We start from the raw sequence: 17,731 nt of genomic DNA, 5'->3' as shown, positions 1-17,731 counted from the left end.
CAATGCTGCCATAGTCTTTTACGAAGCACCGGTAGTACCCGGTGAGCCCCAGGAAGGCTCGGACCTCTGTCTGGGTGACCGGGGGCTCCCAGGCTTGGATGGCGGCAATCTTGAGCTGGAGGGGGGCCACCAGGCCACTTCCCACCTGGTGTCCCAGGTAGGTCATGGACCCTTGGCCGATCTGGCACTTGCTGGCCTTGATGGTTAGCCCGGCCTGCCGGAGGGCGTTCAGGACCTCCCGGAGGTGGTGGAGGTGTTCTGCCTAGTGGCGGCTGTACACAGCAATATCGTCCAAATAGGCGGCGCTGAATTCCTCCAGACCCGCCAAGACTTTGTTCACGAGTCTCTGGAAGGTGGCGGGTGCGTTTTTCATTCCGAATGGCATCACCTTGAAGTGGTAGTCGTCGTCCGGGGTGGAGAAGGCGGATCGCTCCTGGGCACCTGGAGTGAGGCCGATCTGCCAATAGCCCGCTGTTAAATCGAAGATGCTCAGGTAGCGGGCGGCCCCCATGCAGTCGATCAGCTCATCTGCCCGGGGAAGGGGGTGAGCGTCGGTCCTGGTGACGGCGTTCAGACCCCTATAGTCTACACAGAACCTGAGCTCGGGGGCGACGCCCGGGGCGGCGGCCTTGGGGACCAACACGACGGGGCTGGCCCAGGGGCTGTCGGACGGCTCGATCACTCCCAGAGCTAGCATCTTGGAGACTTCCGACTGGATGCAGGCGCGTACTCGATCAGGCACCCTGTACGCCCTGTGTCGGATAGGGGGGCTATCCCCGGTGTCAACGTCGTGGAGGCACCAGGGGGTGACCCCAGGGATGAGGGAGAACAGGTCGGCAAACTGTAGAAGCAGTTCTCTGCAGTCTTGGCGCTGTGCTGGGGACAGGGCCTCGGAGAGGTGGACTCCCACCACGGAGCCGTCTTTCTCGAGCGTTTTCAGGAGGTCTGGGAGGGGCTCGGAGTCTTCTTCAGCCCCACTGTCGGTAGCCATCAGGAGGCTAAGTTCAGAGCGTACAAAGTGGGGCTTGAGTCTGTTGGCGTGGAGGACCCGCAGGGGGTTTCGGGGGGACTCCAGGTCCACCAGGTAGGTGACGGGGCCCTTGCGGTCCACCACTTTGAAGGGTCCTGTCCATTTGTCCTGGAGGGCGCAAGGTTCAACCGGGGACATCACCCAGACCTGTTGTCCCGGCTCGAACTCGATGGATGAGGCATTCTGATCATACCAGCGCTTCATGTCCTCTTGGCTGGCTTCGAGGTTGGCTTTGGCGAGTTCCCGGAACCGCCGGGTCTGGTTACGGAGAGTCAAGACGTACTTGTATACATCAGGGGGAGTCTTCTGAGGGGCCACCTCCCATCCTTCTTTGACTAGGCTGAGGGGGCCCCGGACGGGGTGTCCATACAAGAGTTCGAACGGGCTGAAGCCCAGGGATTTCTGGGGGACCTCCCTGTAAGCGAACAGGAGGCACGGGAGCAGCACGTCCCATTGGCGACGTAAGGGTTCTTCCAGGCCCATGATCATCCCTTTGAGGGTGCGGTTGAATCGTTCTACTAGTCCGTTCCCTTGCGGGTGATAGGGGGTCGTGAATTTGTAGGTGACCCCGCACTGTTGCCATAGGGACTTCATGTACTTGGAGATAAAGTTCGTGCCCCTGTCACTGACGACTTCTCGGGGGAAGCCCACCCGCGAGAAGATCCCCATCAGGGCTCGGCCCACCACGGGCGCCGTCACGGTCCGGAGAGGTATGGCCTCGGGATAGCGGGTGGCATGGTCCACCAGGACAAGGATGAACCGGTGTCCCTGTGCTGTCCGGGGCTCCAGGGGCCCCACAATGTCTATTCCCACCCGCTCAAAGGGGGTGGTGACGATGGGAAAGGGTTGCAGGGGGACCTTCAGTTTTCGACCACTTTTCCCGCTGGCCTGGCAGGTGGGGCAGGCCCGGCAGTGGTTCGCTACATCGTTCCGCATCTTCGGCCAGTAGAAGTGGGTCACCAGGCGGCTGTACGTCTTGTCCTGCCCCAGGTGCCCGGCAAGAGGCACATCGTGTGCCAAGTTCAATAGGACGTCTCTGAATCGGAGGGGGACCACCAGCACCCGGCTGGCTCCAAGTTCGGCGATCTTTTGCTCACTGTAGAGCAGCTCGTTGTCCCAGTAGATCCAGTGGGCCCCCGATGTATCCCCTGCGCTCTGGGCTATGGCTTGTTGTCGGAGGCCCTCGAGGGAGGGACACACTCTTTGTTCCTGGCGGAACTGTTCCTGAGTGGGGCCACCTTCTTGGCGCCACTGGGCCAGCTCCGGGAGGTCTGGGGGCTGATCCCGTTCCTCGTTGTCGGACCCCGGAGGACCAGGCTCAGGGGTTGTTTCTTCGGTGACAATCGGTGGGGGAGGCTCGGGCCACTCTGGTTCCTCTTGGCGGGGGATGGCGCGGGCGGCCATGGATCGGGTCGTTACGCAGACCCATTCAGGGAGACCAAGCATCCCCAGGTGCTCCCTCCGTTCAACGGCTGACCAGGGGGAGCTTTCGAGGTCGTTCCCCAGAAGGCAGTCCACCGGTGCATCGTCGCGGACAGTTACTTTTAGCATGCCGGACACCCCCCCCCCACTCGAAGGGGATGCGGGCCATCTGGCACAGGCTTTCGGAGTTGTCTGCCGACCGCACTGGACAAAGTACATTTGGTAGGATCTGGTCAGGGGTCACCAGGTGGCAGCGGACTGCGGTCACACTGGCCCCTGTGTCACGGAGGGCTTGCGCCCGGCGTCCATTGATCGTGACCCACTGGCTGTATTTCTGCGTGTTGGCGGGGATGGGCGCCCGCGGGACCATGCCCTCTCTCCTAGACAGACCAGGGACATGGCAGCTGGTTCCCACTCTGGCTGGTACGGCTCGTACTCTTCGGCGTCTTCCTGGCCTAGCTCTTCTCCCAGAGCGGCGGCGGTGATCTGGCGGTTCATGGGACTCTGATTTTTCGGGCAGTTGGGATCATTGGCGTAGTGGCCGGGTCGCTGGCACTTGTGGCAGGTAACGTTGGCGCGGAAACCTGGTCGCGTTGGAGGGCTACCTCTTCCGGCCGGGGGCAGGGGTTGCTAGTGGAGGGCACGGTGACGGTGTCCCGGCCCCGACCCTGGCCTCCTCCTCCTCCCCGTGGCCGGTGGGGCCCTTGGGAGGCTCTGTTTTGCTCGCTGGGCCAGTTTCGAGGGACTCGGGTGCTTTCCCATCGGTCTGCTTCGATGGCGAGTTCCCGAGGTTCGGTCAGTTTACTATCAAGGAGGTGCTGTCTTAGTTCGACAAAGCAATTATTGGAGAGGTGCTCCCATACAATCAGGTTGAATAATTGCTCGTAGGTGGTGACCTGGCTGCCCTTGATCCATCCCTCAAAGGCTCGGCTAAAAAAGTTCACATACTCCACCCAAGTTGTACCAGGGATCCGTTTGCAGTCCCGAAATCTCTGCCGGTACATCTCGGGCGTGAGCCCATAGCGAGTGAGGAGGGCGGCCTTCATGTGGTCATAGGATGTCATCTGGTGGTCGGGGAGTTGCAGCAGGGCGTCTCTTCCTTCGTTAACGAATTTACCCCATAGCCCGGCTCCCCAGTCGCTCCGTGGATTTCGGTGGGAGGTCATTGCTACCTCGTAGGCTTTAAACCATTGCTGGATATCATCGTTCCGGTAGTATTCCCGGACGACGTCCTTGGGGATGTGGACCTTGGGGTCTTTCGGAGCAGTGGGGCTTGGGTGCCCGAAGACGCCGAGGTCTTTGTTCTGCCGTCGAATTTCTAGCTCCTTCAAGTTGCGCTCATGCTCGTATGCTAGTCTTTTTTCTTCCAGCTCCCTCTGACTCTTTTTCTCTACTCGGTCTTCCCTGAGCCGTAAGTGTTCGAGTGTTATTTTTTTCTCTGCCAATTTGAGTTCTCCATCTAAGTGGAGTCGAGCCAGCTCCAATTCGTGGAGCCGGCTTTTCTCCCGTTCTCGGGCCTCTTCGGACGAGAGGCCCGATCTTCTTTCATCTGCAGGGGTGGTACTTGTTTCGGTGGTCTCGAGGCTTTGATTTTGGGGTGAGAATGTTTCCGTCTCCACCCAAGCTTCTAAGGTGTGCTTGAGGTCATCTTTCGTGCTCAGTCCTGTGGTAGCAATGCCCAGCTCTATGCAAAATTGCTTTAGTTCTTTGTGGCTGTATTCTTCCAGCTTTTCCATCTGAAATTTTTCCGTTGTTCCACTCTCCTTTGTCGTCATGGTTGCTGTGTGTCGTGGGGTGAGTTACTCTCTGTACGATTATGCGTCGGCTCGGATCGCGCCGCTGGCCACCAATGTTAGACGGGGACCCGGAGGGTCGGCCGAGTACAGGGGGGAGAGGCCTCCGGTGAGGGTCCTCCCCGGTAATCGTACAGACAGGTAACTTCCCCCCCACAGATAGACACCACACAGGGACGCGTTCTTCACACTTTTATATTTCTTAAGAGCAAGGTAATTGACGGTACAGCAGGACCAGGATACGAGAACCCTGTCAATTCTAGTCTCTTTGGGGGGAAGGGTAGCGGGACAGTCTCAGTACCGGACCGGTACGGGGGTAGCAGGTGTGGAGCTCACAATCCTCGAGCTGATGGTTCGCAAGTAGGGGCCGCGGCAGTGCCAGCAGGCCTTCGGGATGGTTCACGAAAGGATGAGCCGCGGCAGCGCCAGCAGGCCTTCAAGATGGTTCACGAAAGGATGGGCCGCGGCAGCGCCAGCAGGCCTTCAAGATGGTTCACGAAAGGATGAGCCGCGGCAGCGCCAGAAGGCCTTCAAGATGGTTCACGAAAGGATGGGCCGCGGCAGCGCCAGCAGGCCGTCAAGATGGTTCACGAAAGGATGAGCCACGGCAGCGCCAGCAGGCCTTCAAGATGAGTTTGTCTCGGTGTCTCTCGACTCCAGGATCCAACTGCCTTCCTGCTCTGGAGCTGCCCCAGTTATAGGCCTGGCGCCCTTTGATGTCCGGACCCTCGCACTTGGAGGTCGGGGGGTCCGGGATGAGGGAGTCCAGACACCCAGCAGGGGGGTGGAGCCAGCGCCCAGGGAGGCTGGGGCGATCGACACCTGGCGGAGGGGAGCCGTTGACACTCCTTCTCCCATTGACCTGCCAAGTGGTCTCTTTACCCCCTGGGTGGATGGTGGTGCCTCGATGTCGGGGCCTGGCTGGGCCCGAGGCCGAGGTTGACCCGAGGCCACGAGGCCTGGTCGAGTAGTGTCCAAAATGGCGGCTGGGCCGGGGACAGGGGTTCTGGAAAGGACCCGGGCCAGCCGATACGGTGGTGTTCAGGAGCCAGGGTTCTGTCGGGGAAGGGCCGGAGGTTTCCCCGGCGGGCTGCGGGGGTGGTTCTTGTCCGGGGAGCAGGAGGAGCAGGGGTCCGCGACCCGCCATGCGGGGAGGGGACAGCCTGGCGACCCGACATGCGGGGAGGGGACAGCCTGGCCACGAGGCCTGTCCAACAACGGGGCTTAAAGAGAAAGAAATACGTCATGGCGACCTCTTCTCCAATGGCTGGCCACTGTTTAGGAGGCCAGCCAATGGAGAAGAGGGGCGGGGCTTAATCCTCGATAGAGAAACTCACCCTAAAACATAAAATCTTGCGAGCTCGGCTGTGCATGTGCGCAGTACGCCACGCGAGACCTAAAAAGGAGGAGAAAGAAACATGTTTCTCCTCTTTATGCCACACTTGGGAGGCATAGCATTTTGATGCCTTCCTTTATCTACCACTAATGGGAAATATGAGAATATGCCAAAATCCATGGGTGGATGCGTGGAAACACCTACGCTCCACCCATGGAACGCCTCCCTGGGGCAGAGTAACACAAGGCAGAAATTTGCACTGCGCTGCGTTACTCTAGATTTATCAAGCCATGCAGGACGCTGCTGCAATCGCGACACAACACAATGGTAAATATGCCCCCTAGTTTTGATCATTTAGAATACCTCTGTCCCCTTACTTTACCCTTTCATGGTGAAGTCCTCTGTACAATATCCTGTACATTACATTTCTCAGGTGAAAGGTCATGCTCAAATAATGTCAGTCATTTCTCGTGACGTGCTAATGGGATTTTTTGCAACTTGAAAAATCCTACCTCGTTTTGGGCATGGCATGAAAATGGGTAAACGGAAGTAATTAGTGACATATGGGTTTCACTTTCCTAATTAATTACCAATGTCATGTGAGAATCAAAATATTAAATTCTGCATTCATATAAAACAAAGAAACAGCCACAGAGCTAATGGATTTCTTTAAAAGTCTTCTTCATTTTTCCTTATTTATTACCCTCCTAAAACATCAAATGATCATTATAATGGCTACAGTTTGGCACCTATATCAAAGTTCACAAACTTAACTTTACCTGCATTCCCCATTATATTAATTTAGATTTTTTAATGAAAAGTTTATTGTTGTAACTTCCTTGTGTTATTATTTCTTTTAATTTCCTTCCCTGTAAATAGTAGTTCATTTATTCATAAAACGTTATTCGATCTTCTTTACAAAAGGTCATAAAAGTACATAACAATAGATAAAACCACGATAGAAAATCACATAAAAATGAACTTCAGATGAAGTCAGGCCCGCTTTATCAGGTTCGTGAATACTGGCCTCCAAGTACTACATGTTCAAACTCGGGCGAAATACATTGAATAAAAAATTGATAAAAGAGGTAAGAACCACTGAGCGAAAAAAGGGCCCCAAACTTCGTCCCTAGGTCACATGGTTCCTATTCCGTATGCACACTCACAGAAAGAATGCCACAGCAAAACAAACTATTGGGTTAGGTAATGATTTTAAGTAACACAGAGCTACCCGACATTGCCGAAAATGGTTCCTCTACAAAATTGGGATGATAAATGTCTTTCTCTCCTGGGCGTACACACTACAAAAGAGTACCAGATGTAGATCGTTTTGTGGTGACCTAGAATCCCAGTGGCACATGGGCAAATCAGAATAAACTGATGGGCTGAGAACGAGACCTCTGCTAGATAAGAGAAGTCGTTCTCTACCAGTGGCGGGGTCAGTTGATACATCCGTACCATCTGTGCTCGGTAAGTCCTCTCTCTGTGATCATGTTGGGCCCTCAACTTAAAAACCTTAACCATTCTCTGCCTAGGAAATTTCTTGCACAAATCAGGGTCATTAAAAAGGTTTATCAGACCTAAGGCACTAAGTTACGCTTCAACATAATTTAGCCAGGCACATTATGATGGCGGACGGACCTGAGTCCGTCCGCCACCATAGAGTAGGAGGGAACCTCCGCATGGGCTGCGGAGTTCCCTCCTGTGCAATTAGGATGTGACCGCCACCCTGGCGGTCACATCCTCTATTTTTAACATTGCGGCGGGTGCGGCTTCAAGCTGCACCCGCAGCAATGTTAAAAATGCACGCATTGCATTTGTATGTGCCTGCTGCTTTCTGCATACAAATGCAGGGGGGGTACCATAGGTACCCCCCATGTGCCCCCCCTTCACCTAGGGGGCCCGCAACGAAGTTACACATGCTTTTCCACGGCGGAAAAGCCGCCGCGGAAAAGCATGTTTCAGAGCCCATCCTAATCTGGCTGACAGTGTCTGAGAGACACCGTCACCATATTAGTGCTTTTCCGCCGCGGTTGTAAGCCAACCGCGGCGGAAAAGCTGCGGACAGAAACCAGGACCCACCAGCCATCCTAATGTGGCGGTGGGTCTTTGGTGGTTCCGTAGAGGATTTTCCGCATCCTCCGGGCCGGCAGTGGCTTCCGCCGGCCCGGAGGATGCGGAAAATCCTCCATCGCAATAGGCCCCCTAGTGTGGTTCTCCAACTTTTGCAGATCGCTAATAATTCTTTTATTAAGGCGGACTGAATCCCTAAGCCAAATTGAGAGCCACAACAAAAGCGGGGCCATACGAATTGGGTCAGTGATATATGGAAGACCCAGTTCCAAGTGAGTAACGTAATTTGAATATGATTGAGGGAGGGAGGTCAGTGACTTAAATTTTTTATTTTTGATTGACTAGAGGGTATCCATGGGAACCATCCCCCCAGACTCCAGCCACATACGTCACAGCTGATATTGTCTTAGCTTGATAAATCTTTTTTACGAGGTCAAAAGGTCGGGAGCCTAGTCTTGCTTAAATGCTATGAGTGCTGCCAAAATGCTATCCATAAGCAGACCCCTACCATCCAGCAGGTGTGTCCAAGAAAGATTATTATCAAAAAGAACTCCCGAATAGGGGAAAGTGTTTACCACCTCGATTTTTGGGGAACCCATGTAAAAGTAAGTTCTTTTTTTTCCTTTTTCCCTGCCCCTGCAATTAAAATGAAGGACTTAGTCTCATTAACTTTCAGGTCTAAGGTGTTCATGAAGGCCGTGTATTGTGTGATGAGGCTTTGAAGGCCCAAACCCGTTCTGGAAAACAGTACGGCATCGTCAGCATAGGCCAACATAGGAGTGTGTTGGAATTCGCTAATGGGGACATCCAGATTTTCTCCCATCACCAATTCCTCCACACCGTTTGTATAAATTGGAAATAAAAACGGTGCGAGGACACAACCTTGCCTTACCCCTCTTGAGATGATAAAGGGGTGGGTTCGCTCCCCATTCCTCCCATACCGAACTGTTGCAGAGGCGTTAGAATGTAATTGGCGAATAAAATCAATTAAGTGCTGTTTTATTTTCATTTCCACCATGATATTCCAGAGCTTAGGGTGGGACACACAGTCAAAGGCTGCTGATAAATCCTTAAAGCGGTACAAAAGGGGGTGGTGATGGGCGGAGCATCTAAACCAATCAAACACTCACACCCAGTCAATAGATCTGGGTTTAATCCATCACCGTTCTTTAGCCCACTCTGCCACCCCAATTGAGATATGGCCATATGCAAATCAGTCTGACCCTGTGCCTCATGGGAACAGTCCAGCCCGAACTGCCAAGCCATGCCTTCCCTGGACCGGAAACAAGCTTCCGAGGACCGGTTTCTGGCATTTCAGCCGTCTTCAGCCCGGGTTGCTTGAATCCAGTGGCAAAGTGAGCAAGGGACTCAAGTCTGAGCATACCCTGCCAACTTATGGCGAACAAAGCGGTACAAAAGGGGGTGGTGATGGACGGAGCAGCTGATCCAATCAAACACTCCACCCAGTCAACAGATCTGGGTTTAATCCATCACCGTTCTTTAGCCCACTTTGCCACCCCAGTTCAGACATGGCCATATGCAAATCAGTCTGACCCTGTGCCTCATGGGAACAGTCCAGCCTGAACTGCCAAGCCATGCCTTCCCTGGACCGGAGAGAAGCTACCTAGGACCGGTTCAGCCGTCTTCAGCCAGGCTTGCTTAAATCCAGTGGCAAAGTGAGCAATCAATCAATCAATCAGGAGTTTGTTAAAGCGTGACTACTCACCCGTAAGGATCTCAAAGCGCTAGGGGTGGGGGGGGAGTTGGGGGGGTGCAGGTTCCATTCCATCAAGGAGGGGGTCTGTCGAAGAGCCAGGTTTTGAGGTTTCTTGCGAAGATGGGGAGCGATGTTGTCTGTCTGAGGTGGAGCGGAAGGGAGTTCCATGCTTTGGCCGCGAGGAAGGAGAAGGAGAGGCCTCCCGATCTGGTCTTTCTGGTGCGGGGGACCACAGCGTAGGAAAGCTGGGCTGATCGTAGGGTCCTTTGGGGTGCGTGGAATTTGAGTCGGCTGTTCAGGTATGCTGGTCCGGTGCCGTGGAGGGCCTTGTGTGCGTGGGTGAGCATCTTAAAGGTGATTCTCGCCTCGACGAGGGACTCACGTCTGAGCATACCCTGCCAACTTATGGTGAACAAAGCGGTACAAAAGGGAGTGGTGATGGACGGAGCATCTGAACCAATCAAGCACTCACACCCAGTCAAAAGATCTGGATTTAATCCATCACCGTTCTTTAGCCCACTCTGCCACCCCAGTTAAGAAGACATGGCCATATGCAAATCAGTCTGACCCTGTGCCTCATGGGAACAGTCCAGCCCGAACTGCTAATCCATAAAGGCAAGATATAGCTTCCGACCCTTGGCTCTGGCATATTTGTCCTAAATACGGGAGAGGTTCAAGCACTGATCAACTGTGCCCTTACCTTGTTTTAAGCCGTAGTGTGTCTGCATCAGAAGGTTCCTATCTCGGGCCCATAATTCCAATCTACACAGTAATAGTCGACCCATAAGTTTAGCTGTTGTATCTATCAGGGAGATTGGTCGATCATTTTTTAGGTTCACCTTATCTAATAGTAGTTATTCTAGTTAGTATCTTCCCAGTCTACCCTCCTGGTTTATCACAGTTATTTGTCACATTGAACTCCTGGAACTGCTGGGAGTTCAAGTTAGATTGTTGCGAGAGAGCAGGGACTCTTGGCAGACTGTGGAAGCTTTCTGGTGGGAACACCTTGGATGAAAATAAAAATTTCTTACCTACGTTGATTCCTGGATTTCTTCCACTACATCTCTTCAGTTATTTCAATTTTCTTAGAATAACATTGCTCAAAACATTCTGAAAGCAGTCAGCGCCACCTCCTGGTGTAAATAAATATAACACTAGGATACGACAAAAAGAAACAAACGATGTTGCAAAATCCAAACTAAAACTAATTTCTAATTATTTAACTGAGTGCCTTTTCCATGAGAGTGACAGTAGGCAAACTATACTCCAAAGTTAGAAACGGGTTAGTCAAAGTGAATACTCCTAAGATGTAGGGACTTCAGTAAAGTGACCCAACTTTTTTCTTCCGGTCTGAGCATTAGTTTAAGACAGCATAGGTAGAAGCCAATTCTAAAGCGGCTGATCTAATAATACAATGACTTGCTCGTTGTCAGACTCTTTCTATGAAATTGGATACATCGAACGACGTCCATTGCTATAAAAGCTCTCTGATATAGACGTGGAAGTCAAGTTCCTCTTCCTTTTCTTGCAAAGTATGTGAAATAATTGTTTAATTTTCTAAATGTCAATCTGGCACAGATATCCATATTTATTTTACACCTTGATCGAATGCCACTAAATGCCAAAGTTGTAGTTAAAATCATTCTACTTAAATGATGCTGGTTGTCACAAAATGTGATGAACCAGATATGATTGAACATGTGTGGGATTCTTCTGCCATCAGTGTGTTTGATCTCTATGAAGGTTCTCTATTGTGAAAAAGCTGTAGTCAACTCAAAGTTTGTTATATCCTTTGGAGTTAAACCTTTCTCCTATGTGTTTACTTGGCCTGACTCAAATTGTTTCTAAAGTTTCCAAAACGGGAAACATGTTTTTCAACAGTTTAGGGTGGCAATGTTTGCACGTGTACCGAAATATTGCGCAGTATAGCTCCCTATTAAGCACATGATTAGATTCCAATAGGTTGTAATTTACATTTTCGAATCAAAACAACAGAACAATACTCTAGCCATAACCCTGCACCACCAAAAGTAGTTCACTTGTGCGCTAGTTATGTCACAGGCAGTGGCGTCTGGTGACATTTGGAAGTGGTAGGCGTAACAGTTGTGTATGACTTTTATCTAGGAGAGTGATGCGAGCAAGCTTAATGGACAAACGTGGTCCAAGGTGGGTCCAGGGTAGGTGCTCCACCTGCTTAAAAAGTTGAAAAACATTGGCAAACAGTGCATTTCAAAGACAATTAATTTTATAAAGCAGGCTTATAAAGAAGTGGGACAGTAAGGTCTTGAAATATTAAACACGTTAAATCTGACCCATATCTTACTGCATTAATATGTTCTACAGTTACTGTAATGTGCAAATTGTATAGTGTGACAACTTCAGTCCTTTAAAGTGTGTGCTTGCCTTACCCAGTATCTTGCACCTCATGCAGCATCAACTTTGCATGGAAATGTTGTAAAAGGCTTCAGGAAGCACCCACAGAAATAGAAATATGTGCCAACAGGCCTTTAAGTGGGATGAAAAAACTGGGGTCTCTGTAAAAGGGAAAATATAAAATGCATGGCTGTGTTTTCCACAGTGTGCGTTCCGAACGGTATTTTGGCTTCTCTATGAGATGTAATAGCATCCAGGTATATAAAACACTTCTGACATACACCTAAAACCACTCAATACAATTGGCTATGTAAATGGTTGTTAGCTATTTAAGATAAATGAGTAACAACAATAGCATCACGTGGATGCGACAAACTTCTCCCCTCAGCTATGTGTCAATATAAAGAAGGCGCAAAGAGAAGCAACTAATTTTGAAACACAGATCAACAGATATATTATTCTTAACAACATTCTGTGACCAAAAAAAGGTAGGAATTTTCAAGTATTGAAACCAGACATAATTGTTTGGCCAGAAAAGTTTACATGACCTTTGGCCTCCATATATTACGCCAGTGCTCTTAGTTTGAAGAAAAGCAGTTCATTTTCACCAAGTCACTGCAGCTGGGGAGAGATCAGGTCAATACAATTCAGTATGATATTGCAAGCACTGGAAATGCCCCATTCCTTTTGTTCCAACACATGCTGGACTGAGGATGCGTTCACAATAACAAACTGTATGTCATGTCTGAAAATATCAATCAACCGACATATCATTACCAGCTCCCGCTTTCAGCACTGCTGTGTTAGAAGAATAACACATACAGCAAACGGAGGGTCTAGAGCCTGCTGGGCGAGTACATGTTATTAACTGAAAGAAATGGCGAATGCAAAACTTGGGAACAACTTCTAATGAAAGAAATCGAGAACTTCATATCCCAGAATGCACTGGGCTGACATGATTTGCTGATAGAGGGATATTTAGAAAGACCAAGCCTCATGGAAAAAACTGCTATTCCTATTCAACTCAAACGCTTAAAATACAAGTTAAAGCATCACAATGCCGACCTGTTGATTTCCCTGTCATGCTTATGACAACTCCATTTCCACCAATCACAAAAGGGAAGCAGGGATTTATAGTTTATCTTCCACTTTGTAGGTATGTTCAGTGACCAGGTCTGGCTAGAGGTCAGCCTCATGCAATGGGGCTGCTTGAGAGCTGTGAATTAAGGGTGGCAATGGTTGATCGTGTATTGCTACTTGCAGATTTGCAGCCAGCGTTGCTACCTTTTTGTTTTAATTAATCTATCTCATTGCTGATCTTTAAAGTGAGCAGAGTTTTAGATGTTGATGATTTTAATTGCCACTTTTCCTTATCATACAACAAGCTTGAGTTTACAATAAATAATTTTAGTAACCGATCATCGGGATTAAAGGTTGCATGATGTAATTTCCTGTGTTTTTAGAGCATGAACAGGCATGTGAAATCACTTCAGCTATCAATGTATTGTGTTCAAATGACTCCACTTAATAAAGTGACTCTTGAGCCAATCCTCACTCTGCTCCATTGCCGTGAAAAGCAGGAGAGCAGCGCAAAAATTGGCTAGGTCGGGGGTTGCCAACGCTCCTCTGGAGACTTGGGGGCTCTAGATGTAATCCACCCCGGGCTCCTATCATTGCAGCTAGGCGAGGGTTCAAGTGCGCATGTCGGGCTTAGCAGAGCAAAGCACCTGTCCAAACCGACATGCGCACTTTCCCCCAGTGTCGTCACACTCACTCAACCACCACCATTCAAGCTCCACTCCATCACCCACATCCACCCACCGTTACCCGACTCTACATTACAAAATGGCAAAGTTCACCTGGGCCATGCAGCAAATGCTGTCGCTAATAAATGGAAAATTAATTATTTAATATGGGGTGCCAGGGGCAGCAATGCCCCCATGCCCTCATAAAAAAATCGTCACTGGCCACAGGACCAAAGGATCGCCCATGCACAACATTTGTAGTACACCTAATCTCTCCCAGGACTCCAACCACAGTTCTCAAATTGCAACTATGGTAATATTTTCCTACTTTAGGGGACGCTTCCTGTCCGGTCTGTAGGACCTGAAGTGTTGAAGTATCCTTGAATAAGTCACATGATTAAAGTCCTTTCAGAAGAACTACAGATGCCATATCTTTTCCATCCCGAATCCATACCACAGCCTGTGATGACTGCCTCTCAGGGTAGGAGAGACTACAATGCCCCATTTCCCTTATGTCACGTAATTTGTTGTCTGCAGTATATGGTCTACTAACATTCGTTGACCATTCTTGATGTCCATTTAATTTACAGCATTCATCCCAGTAGGATCAGTTGGGTTCCTTGAGGGAACCTGATCTATGTAGCCTTCACTTTGTAGGTTATAATGCTCAACCAGTAAGATTGCAAGCAACACAGGGTAGCATACTATCCGTGTAGATAAGTATTGTATTGTATTGTAATAGCATTTATATAGTGCTTACTACCCCTGGCGAGGTGTCGAAGTGCTTTTTCAGCGAGTAGCATGCTACTCTGAAACCCATAAAGGCTTAGTGTTAAATTAGTATAGTGAAATATGAAAGCAATTTGAGTGGTGGATAGGTTAGTCAGTTATTTGGATTCAGAAGGATAGCGGAAGGATAGAAGAGGAAAGAAAGGTTTGTATTTATGTAGTGCTTGTTACCCCTGATGTAGTGTTGAATCGCTTTTTTGGCAATTAGGAATCAAGGGCTAGATGTAGGTAATTGCAATTTACCGACTCTAAAATACCGAATTTACACATTCGGTATTTCAGAATCGGTAAATGCAATGTAGGTAAAAATTCAGTATTTTTTACCGATTCGGTAAAATTCGGAATCTGCCATTCGGTATTTACCGAATCGGTATTTACCGAATCGGTATTTCCTATTCATTCCTATGGGCCAAAAGGCCAAAAGGCCCATAGGAATGAATAGGAAATACCGATTCGGTAAATACCGATTCGGTAAATACCGAATCGGAAAGCAAATAAAAGTGAAACTTAAGAAGGCAGCCAATCAGGTGCTACCACCCTCCCCCTCCCTACCAGGAAGTGGCTACACAGGCAGCTGCAAGTAATTAGAAGCTTCTGGAGAGGCTGTGAGAGCTGAGCTGAGTCCCTGAGCCACAGGAAAACTTTTGTGCTTTAAAACTTTGAAATTGGCAAGCACCAGTGAAAAGGAACAGCCAGAGAGGAAGAGGAAAATTTAATTTAGCACCATGGAGCTGCAAGTCCTCGTGGAGGAGGTGGTGAAGGAACACAAGAAATTGTTTGGCAAGCTGTCCCTGACTGTGGCTGAATCTGCCGAAAGGAAGATTTGGCTGGAAATACAAGCAAAGGTGAATGCTGTAGGAGTGACTCCAAGGGACATAGATGATCTTAAAAAGAGGTGGTATGACCTGAGGAGCCTGACTAAGAAAAAATTGCAGAGCTACACAAAGAGGCTAACAAAACTGGAGGAGGGAAGAACCGTACACCCCCCTGACGGAGCTTGAGGAGCTGGTGGGGGCTACCATTGAGTCTGAGCCAGAGAGCGTCTGTGGACTGGGAGATGCAGACAGCTCAGCCAGAGCTTTCACCAGAAAAGGTAAGACGCATGCACAGCAATCACCCCCACCCCATCACCTTCCCTTTTCCCTATGTGGCAAAGTTAGCCCCAGTCCAGTAGTAGTAGCACCATATAGGAGCAATGCATTATGGGACATGTAGTTATTAAATGAAACACCATGTCAAACAGCACAGCAAGCAACAAGTTGGGCTACTCATATCAGACAGAATCAAGTGCAGGCAACATGTACAGTGTTTCAGTGAGAATTATTTAATTGCAGATGCTGTGAGGCTGGAGCACAGAGCTAATGTACGCTTATATGTCCACAGGTGAGACATCTCGCAGGCGTACCAGGGAGAAGGAAGGCACAGCACCAGAGAGGGATGACAGCCAGGAGGCAGCCACAAGTGCAGAGAATGTCACAGAGGACACAGGTGCACCAACAACACAGCCACCATCCCAAGACCTTGAAATGTCTCCACATTCCCCGGAACGTTCAGGATCCCCTCTGCCACTGTCCTCACCTGAACTGTCTGCGTCACTGCCTCTGACAACACCTGCATCACAAAGAGCAAGAGGCATGTAGTTGCCCCACTAGTCCAAATGGAGTCATCACTAGGTGACATGGAGGGGGATGACACTCAAACCTTGGCTGGAGAAGGAAGCACTGCCACACAGCAGTCCAGTGCAGAGGGTGCCCGTACAGGTACCAGACGCCGCAGGCCCAGAGATAGCAGTGTTGCAGCACATGTGGAGGGTCCCAGTGTCTTCCGTGGGCTGGAGGGTAGCATGGTCAAGATTCAAAGGATGCAGGGGAAGGCCATCCAGTCTGTGCAACGCCAGATGAGGACCCAGAACACAAATGTGGAAGACATAGGGAAGGGCATCAGAGAACTGGTTGATGTGAACAAGGAGATGGTTGCAGGGATGCGGGACATGACACAATCAGTGCAGCTTCTGTGCAGTAAACAGGACCAGGACATGTTAGCAAGGCACAGGGAGAAGCAGCATGCGCAGCAAAAAAGTAAGGCAATAAACCGCCTTTCCACAGCCACTTCCCTGCTTTGCAGACGATGCATCAACATGCAAGAGGGACTCGCACACAACAGCAATGAGGTGTCATGGGGAATTGCTAGGGTGACCAGTGTGTAGAGATGCTGATTAATGCACTAACAGCACAAACTGCAGCTCTGGATGTACCAAAAAGTGAGGAAAGCACCAGTAGGAGCAGCATGACAAGCCCCCTTGTTGTTGAGACACGGAGGAGCATCAGGCGCCATGGTGAGCCAACAGCCCAAACACCCAGTGAAGAGAGCCAGCCACTTACATCTGGCACTGGTAGGCGTGGGCGGAAATGACTTGTACAGTAAATGGGGAAGAGACCCAGGACTACCATTATTGAATGGATTACATTTTTGTTGCACATTTGTGCTTTTGAGTACCTGCGTAGTGCTAAATATTAAACTACGTTGGATGCATACTCCACCTGTCGGTGTCTCTTTACTTACTAAAAAGTAGTTGCATATGATCTCTGCCCGTCTATGTCTGCCATCTGTTGGTGTCCCAACTCCTGCTGTATTGGGTTCAGGCAGTGCATGTTCATCATCATGGTCCTCATAGTCGCTCAATTCCACCTCGGTGCCCTTCTTAGTAGCAAGGTTGTGCAAAATTGCACAAGTTGCAATCATCTTACAGCAGATGATTGGTGAGTACTGCCATGCCCCCCCACTTTTGTGAAGGCAGCGGAACCTGCTTTTTAACAGCCCAAAGGTTTGCTCCACAATGTTCCTTGTAGATTTGTGTGTCACGTTGTATCGTCTCTGGCTGGGGGTTGAAGGGTTGAGGTAGGGTGTCAGGATGAAAGAGCGGACGGCATATGCACGATCCCCTATTTGTAAATAAGAAAGCCATTACTCACATGCACACATACACATACATCTGCAATATCTATCAAGGGAGTGTCACACAGTGTTTTACCTAAGAGGTATCCTTCACCAAATTCCCCCGCTGTCAGGCGTGTGTAGATCCCACTGTTCTGAAAGATGTAGGAGATGTGGGTACTTCCTGGGAACTTGGCCACTATGTCCGTGATAATGTACTTGGCATCACAGATTACCTGTACATTGATTGTGTGGGTTGACTTCCTGTTTCTGTAAATGTACTCTGTGGCAGCAGGTGGGCATATTGGGCTGTGGTGCCATCAATACAGCTGATGAGGTGTGGGAAATGTGCAATTTGATAAAAGTCAGTCTTTGTCATGTACAGTTCCGTGTGAGTTTGAGGGAAGCTGATGTAATGATGCATGCTGTGCATCATGGCCTCTAGGAACTTCCTGAAGAAACGGGACAGGAGGCTCTGGGACACCCAACCTACCGCAGCAATCACACTCTGGTAACTCC

This window comes from Lissotriton helveticus, chromosome 3_2 (assembly GCF_964261635.1).
Source record: "Lissotriton helveticus chromosome 3_2, aLisHel1.1, whole genome shotgun sequence".
In the NCBI taxonomy this organism is placed as follows: Eukaryota; Metazoa; Chordata; class Amphibia; order Caudata; family Salamandridae; genus Lissotriton; species Lissotriton helveticus.
The sequence above is the reverse complement of the archived record's forward strand: the minus strand, read 5'-3'. Positions refer to the sequence as shown.